Source organism: Bubalus kerabau, chromosome 2 (genome assembly GCF_029407905.1).
Source record: "Bubalus kerabau isolate K-KA32 ecotype Philippines breed swamp buffalo chromosome 2, PCC_UOA_SB_1v2, whole genome shotgun sequence".
Lineage (NCBI taxonomy): Eukaryota > Metazoa > Chordata > Mammalia > Artiodactyla > Bovidae > Bubalus > Bubalus kerabau.
The window spans coordinates 8,446,350-8,452,947 of record NC_073625.1 but is presented as its reverse complement, the minus strand read 5'-3'; positions in this window follow the sequence as shown (position 1 = coordinate 8,452,947).

Below are 6,598 nucleotides of genomic sequence, written 5' to 3'. Positions count from 1 at the left end.
TAATGATGGAAAAGGAAAGATTGTGAGTGATGTGGACATTTAAGACTATGTTCTAAGTACATGCAAGAAGTGCTTAGCAACATGGATGAGCCTAGAGATGCTCATACTAAGTGAAATAATCAGACAGAGAAAGACAAATACTCTGTATTGTTGTTTATATGTGGAATCTAACCACAAAGTGAACAAATGTATGTAACAAAACCGAAACAGACTGAAAGATACAGAGAATGAACTAGTAATTACCAGAGGGGAGGGATATGATAGGGATAGGGGATTAAAAGGTACAAACTATTATGTATAAAATAAGCTACAAGGAGCTATTGTACAGCACAGGGAATATAGCCATTATTCTATAATCCCCTTAAATAAAACTTAATCTTTAAAAACTGTGATTCACTATGTTGTCCACTTGTAACTAGTATAATATCGTAAGCCAACTATACTTCAAAAAAAGAGTGCTCATTATGACCATAATTCCACATTTTCTTTCAAAGTAACCACCAAATTCTTAAGGGTTGTAAGAACAGACGATGGCCAAAAAAAGGCAAGACCATTTGTCAATGAAATTCGAGCCAAAGGACTGTCAGTCACACGTGCTAGGCAACGCAATTGAAGGTGAGAGAGACTGCCAGGTCCCTCCGAAGAGCTGAAAAAATTCAAAGCAACAAGAGCTGGTGTGACTCATCCATTGGTCATAGGGGATTAGCATTATGATATTGTGCCATTTGGTTGATGGCATTTTTTTCCTTAGTGGTATTGGGTTGGCCAAAAGGTCCGTTCAGTCTTTTTCTGTAAGATGGCTCTAGTGGAGGAGCCTGGTGGGCTGCAGTCCATGGGGTCGCTAGGAGTCGGACACGACTCAGCGACTTCACTTTCACTTTTCACTTTCATGCATTGGAGAAGGAAATGGTGACCCACTCCAGTGTTCTTGCCTGGAGAATTCCAGGGACGAGGGAGCCTGCTGGGCTGCCGTCTCTGGGGTCGCACAGAGTCGGACACGACTGAAGCGACTTAGCAGCAGCAGCAGCACTTAGTTGTCTTTAAGTTCATTCAAAATAATTTTGTTACATCATACTGTGACAGCTGTCACATCATCATGCCTTAAAAAAAACTTACCACGATTGCTGAATTTTCATGTGGCCATTTAAATATTGAAGATGGAAGAAAAGAACATTTTCAGCATATGATGCTTTATTGTTTAAAGGTAAAAATGCATCTGAAACACAAGCAGTTTGTGCAGTGTATAGAGAATGGGCTCTGACTGATCGAACTTGTTAAAAGTGGTTTGTGAAGTTCCGTGCTGGAGATTTCTCACGGGATGATGCTCCACAGTTGGGTAGACCAGTTGAAATTTATAGCAATCATATCGAGATATTAATTGAGAACAATCAATATTATACCACACGCAAGACAGGCAGCACGCTCAAAATAGCCAAATCAAGTCTTGATCATCATTCATACCAGCTTGGTTCTGTTCATCGCTTTGATGTTTGGGTTCCACATAAGTGAAGTAAGGAGAACCTGCTTGACCATTTTTCCACCTGTGATTCTCTACTTAAAAGTAACAAATATTCCATTTTTAAAACAAGTTGTGATAGGCGATGAAAAGTGGATACTGCACAGTAATGTGGATAGAAGGGATCCAGGGTCCCTTCCTCTTCATCTACATCTCTCTGTGTCGGTGGCCTCATCAGAGAGGGCTCCCCTGGCCAGCCTCTCTGCCTGGTACCCACTCCCTGCCCCACCTCCCAGGGCTGCCCTGTAACTCTGTTGTCTTCTTTGTTTTATGCTAATTACTACCATCAGATATATTTATTTGTCCCTCCACCCGCTCCCCCCTCCCCGCCCCGCCTAAAAAAGTCCACAAAGAACGGGATTAACAGATACACAGTACCCTATATAAAATATATAAACAACAACTCCTGTCATATAGCTTCCCCAATGGCTCAGTGGGTAAAGAATCCACCTGCAATGCCAGAGACACAGGAGATGTGGGGTTTAGTCCCTGGGTTAGGAAGATCGCTTGGAGTAGGAAATACCCACTCCAGTATTCTCACCTAGGAAATTCCATGGACAGAGGAGCTTGGAGGGCTACAGTCCATAGGGTCAAAAAGAGTCAAACACAACTGAGCGACTAAGCACACACGGAATTAGGTTCAATATCTTGTAATAATCTATAATGGAAAGGAATTTTAAAAGAATGTTTATATAAATGTATAGACTTTTTACAGTCTATATTTGATTATATTTTAAAGAATATATATATTTAAAAAGAATATTTGATTATATGTATTTATGTATATTTTCAAAGAATGTATGTATAGATATATTTTTAATATTTATTTATTGGGCCACATCAAGTCTTAGTTGCAGCATGCAGGCTTAGTTGCCCTGTGGCATGTGGGATCTCAATTCCTGGCCCAGGGATCAAACCAGTGTCCCCTGTATTACAAGGCAGATTCTTAACCACTGGACTACCAGGGAAGTCCCCAAATGTGTGTGTGTGTGTGTGTGTGTGTATATATATATTTTTTTAAAAGAATGTGTGTGTGTGTATATATATATATATTTCAATATATTTATATGTACACATGTGTATATAACCATATATAACCAAATCACTTTGCTGGTACCTGAAACTAACAAAACATTGTAAATAAACTTCAATTAAAAAAAAAACAAACCTCCACAGGATGGGACTCGGTCTGTCCATTGCCATATACCCAGACTCCAGAGCAGTGCCTGGCTCTTAATAGGTATACAGTAAGTATCTGTTGATTGAATGAGCACTTTTTACCCCCAGAGAAACTTCCTCAATCACATTTTGTCTCAGAAGTACCGAGCACTATCTCTTTAAAGGTTTCAGGCTTTGGGAATCTTGAAATGAGAGACAAGAACTTTTTACTCTCTTACTTTTTTTTTTTCCTATAACTTTTTTGTAACAGAAACAACTTCAATTATTGTCTTGGGATGGGTGGAAAAAATTGACAGTTCAAGTTTCAAAAATATTATCCCCACAGCAGCTCTTAACGTTCCGTTTTCCCAAGAGAGTCCACAGACTTGTAGGTTCTAAAGTAGAGAATGGTGTTTCTGCAGGAGCCAAAACACTTTCCATGTAGAGCCCTGAGGCCCTGCTCATCACCTTTTCTCTTTTTTTGACCACACCATGTGGCTTGCAGGATCTTAGTTCCCCGACCAGAATTGAACCCGCAGCCTTCGCAGTGAGAGTGCAGAGTCCCAGCCACTGGACCACCATGGAATTCCTCCTGCTCATCAGTTGATTTCCTCCCAGCCACCTCCGCTCACTCCTTTGCACTGCGTGTGAATCTTTCCAGTTCTCCCAATGACTGCTGTGGCTTCTAAAGCTTTCAATCCCCTTTCCTCCTTTCCCCCTCCTCTGCTCAATTTTGTAGATTTTCAGTAAATAATTATTTTTAAAATTGCTCTAGTTAGGAGTCCTAGAAGAATCTCAGAATCTATATTCCAAGTTAGATTTTGTTACTGTCAGTTTGTCAAAATGGTGACAAAAGTTAGGATGACCGACTTGTCTGTTTGCCCAGAGCTTTCCTGGTTTTAGCCTTGAAAGTTCTGTATCCCAATAAACCTCCCAGTCCCTGCCAACCCAGGATGATCACCATCCCACATCATAATTGGTCAATATCCTGTGTCATTTGAAATATTTACCTCTTTACTTTAGTAAGATTACAATTTAGGATATTCATTCAAGTATTTATGGAGCATCTCTATGTGGAAAAGAAAGATGAAGCCCCCCCCTCTCCTGGGGGGAGCTTAAAATCCATGTTGGCAGGAGGGAGAGTGGGACAGGGAGCAGGTAACAGGTAGGTCACGTGTGTGTATGTTTCAAATACTTTTATTTTTTGAAAAAAAAAAAACGTATTTATTTGGCTATGATGGATCTCAGTTGCAGCCCAGCAAATTTCTCTAGTTGCAGTGCCCAGGCTCTAGATCTCACCAGCTCAGGTAGTTGCAGGCGAAGGGCTAATGCCCTGCAGCATGTGGGATAATCCTTCCCCATCCAGAGACTGAACCTGTTTCTCCTGCATTGGAAGGCGGATACCAACCCTGGACCACTGGGAAGTCCCTCAAATATTTTTCATGCTAAGATGAAAATAAAAGGCAAGAATGGAACAGAGAGTGTCTGAGTGTTCGGGACTGTGACAAGGATGCGGCTCCTGGGCGGGGACTCAAGCGATGAGTGGAAGGAAGCCAGGCAGCTGCCTGAACAATGGGAGAGGAGCCCTGAAGCAGGCACCTGTGTGCACACGTGTGTCCCAGACAAAGGGGAAGGTGACAAGAAGCGAAGCGGGGGAATTAGCAGGAGGTGGATCACATGAGGCCTTGTAGGCCATGAAAGGAGTGTGCTTTTAAGTGCAATGAGAGGGTATTTAAGCAAATGAATGACATACGCTGATGCATGTTTTTAAAAAATCACTTTTGTCCCATGTGGAGAATGGCCCGTAGGGAAGAAGAGCAGATGTGGGGAGCCCACTCCCTCCAGGCAGTAACAAGGAAGCAAAATCACAGTAGCTTGGACCAGGGTGGTGGCACAGAGGTGGCGAGAGGTAATCCAAGTCAGAATAGATATGCTGGAGACAAACTGGACAAGACTTGCTGACAGATTGGATGTGGGGTACGAAAAGGGCAGTTAAGAATGGCTCCACAGGTTTTGGCCTGATGGCAGGGCAGATTAAGTATCATTAACTCAGACGGGGAAGAGTTAAGGAGCAGTTAGTGGGGGCAAGAAGTAAGAATTTGTAGGACAGTTTATCATCAAATGTCTATGATGATGGACAGGGAGGATGTCCACTCTGCGGTTTGATATATGAGACTGGAGCTCAAGGAATATCAGGGCTAGAAATAGAAAAGGAGTCTTCAAACCAGACGTCATTTTTTTTTTATATATATAGTTTTTAATTGGAGGATAATTGCTTTGCAGTGCTGTGGTGGTCTCTATTGTACATCAACTCGAATTAGTCATGATTATATATACATATCCCCTCCCTTTTGAGCCTCCCTCCATGCCCCATCCCACCCTTCTAGGTCATCACAGAGTGCCAGGCTGGGAGACGTGGTGTTTAAAAGGGCGTTTAAAACTGGACAAGGTGGAAAAGCCAGTTAGAGGATCAAGGCCGCAGGCACTTTCCCAAGAAGGTGGTTGGTGGGTGGAGGAGAAGCCGGGAACCAGCACAGACACAAAAAACCGCTAAGGAGCGGTGAGTAAGGGAGAGCAAAGAAGAAGGAAAACCCACAGCATGGACTAACTTAGAAGCCAGTAAAACTACAGCAAGAAGACAGTGACCTGGTGGGTCAAATGTTACTGGTTGGTCCAAGAAGATAAAGTTGGTCCAGAGTACTGATTATTTTCCTTGGGTTTTCTGAAACTGATTAAAAAAAAATATATATATATATGATATATATATATATCATATATATATCATATATATATATACACACACACACATAAACAGTGATCTCACAATTTCCCAAACTTGTAACTTTCATCACTTAGAGGTGAATACAAACTTTTTTTTAATGAGAAATAACCATCCTTCAGAACAAAATAATAGGAATAAAATCTGGAATAGAGACTGCATAGGAAAAAGGAGAATAGAGACTATCTAAATGTTCTCAAGGGACTTAAGGTGTTGAGAAGCTTAGAATAAAGTTTAAAGGCCAAGGATAAGCTGCTGCTGCTGTTGCTGCTAAGTCGCTTCAGTCGCTCCAACTCTGTGTGACCCCATAGACGGCAGCCCACCAGGCTCCCCCGTCCCTGGGATTCTCCAGGTAAGAACACGAGTGGGTTGCCATTTCCTTCTCCAATGCATGAAAGTGAAAAGTGGAAGTGAAGTCGTGCAGTTGTGTCTGCCTCCGTCCATAGGATTTCCCAGGCAAGAGTACTGGAGTGAAGGTTACCATTGCCTTCTCCCTCATTGATGTTAATTATTTTCTATTCTCCTTTTATACATTTCTCAGATTTTGCTACAGTGTTGATGTATTATTTTGTTAAGTTTTTAATTTATACAGAGAGCAATTGCCTGGCATTGACAGCTGAGTATGAACCTCAGGAGTTACTCTTGTAAATAAAATATTGCTGATGTCACATTTTCACTTCTCAAGCAGACTTGGCAGTTGCATTGCTCATTAGCTAGGTTAAGGGATTGTCAGTGGTTTTTTCACTTTGGCCCTTAGCACAAATGTGTTACTTGCTCAGTCCTGTCTGACTCTTTGTGACACCATGGACATAGCCCACCAGGCTCCTCTGTCCATGGGACTCTCCGGGCAAGAATACTGGAGTAGGTTGCCATTTCCTTCTCCACCTAGCACAAATGGAGGGGAATAAAACATAAAATATCCTTGGACACTGGTTGGCATATCTGCTAAAGAGTTTGGTGTGGGAGGCTGTCCTGGGATCCGTGGGTTTTGTCCCAGGCTCCCGCAGGAGGCTTACAGGAGCCCTCTGCAGCGCGGGCTCACACAAGCATCGGACAGTAAGTCTGACGCTGGTGTTGCCCCTACTCACACGTGATGCCCCTAAAGCACGTGATGCATTCGGTAACTCATCATTATACACAGATGG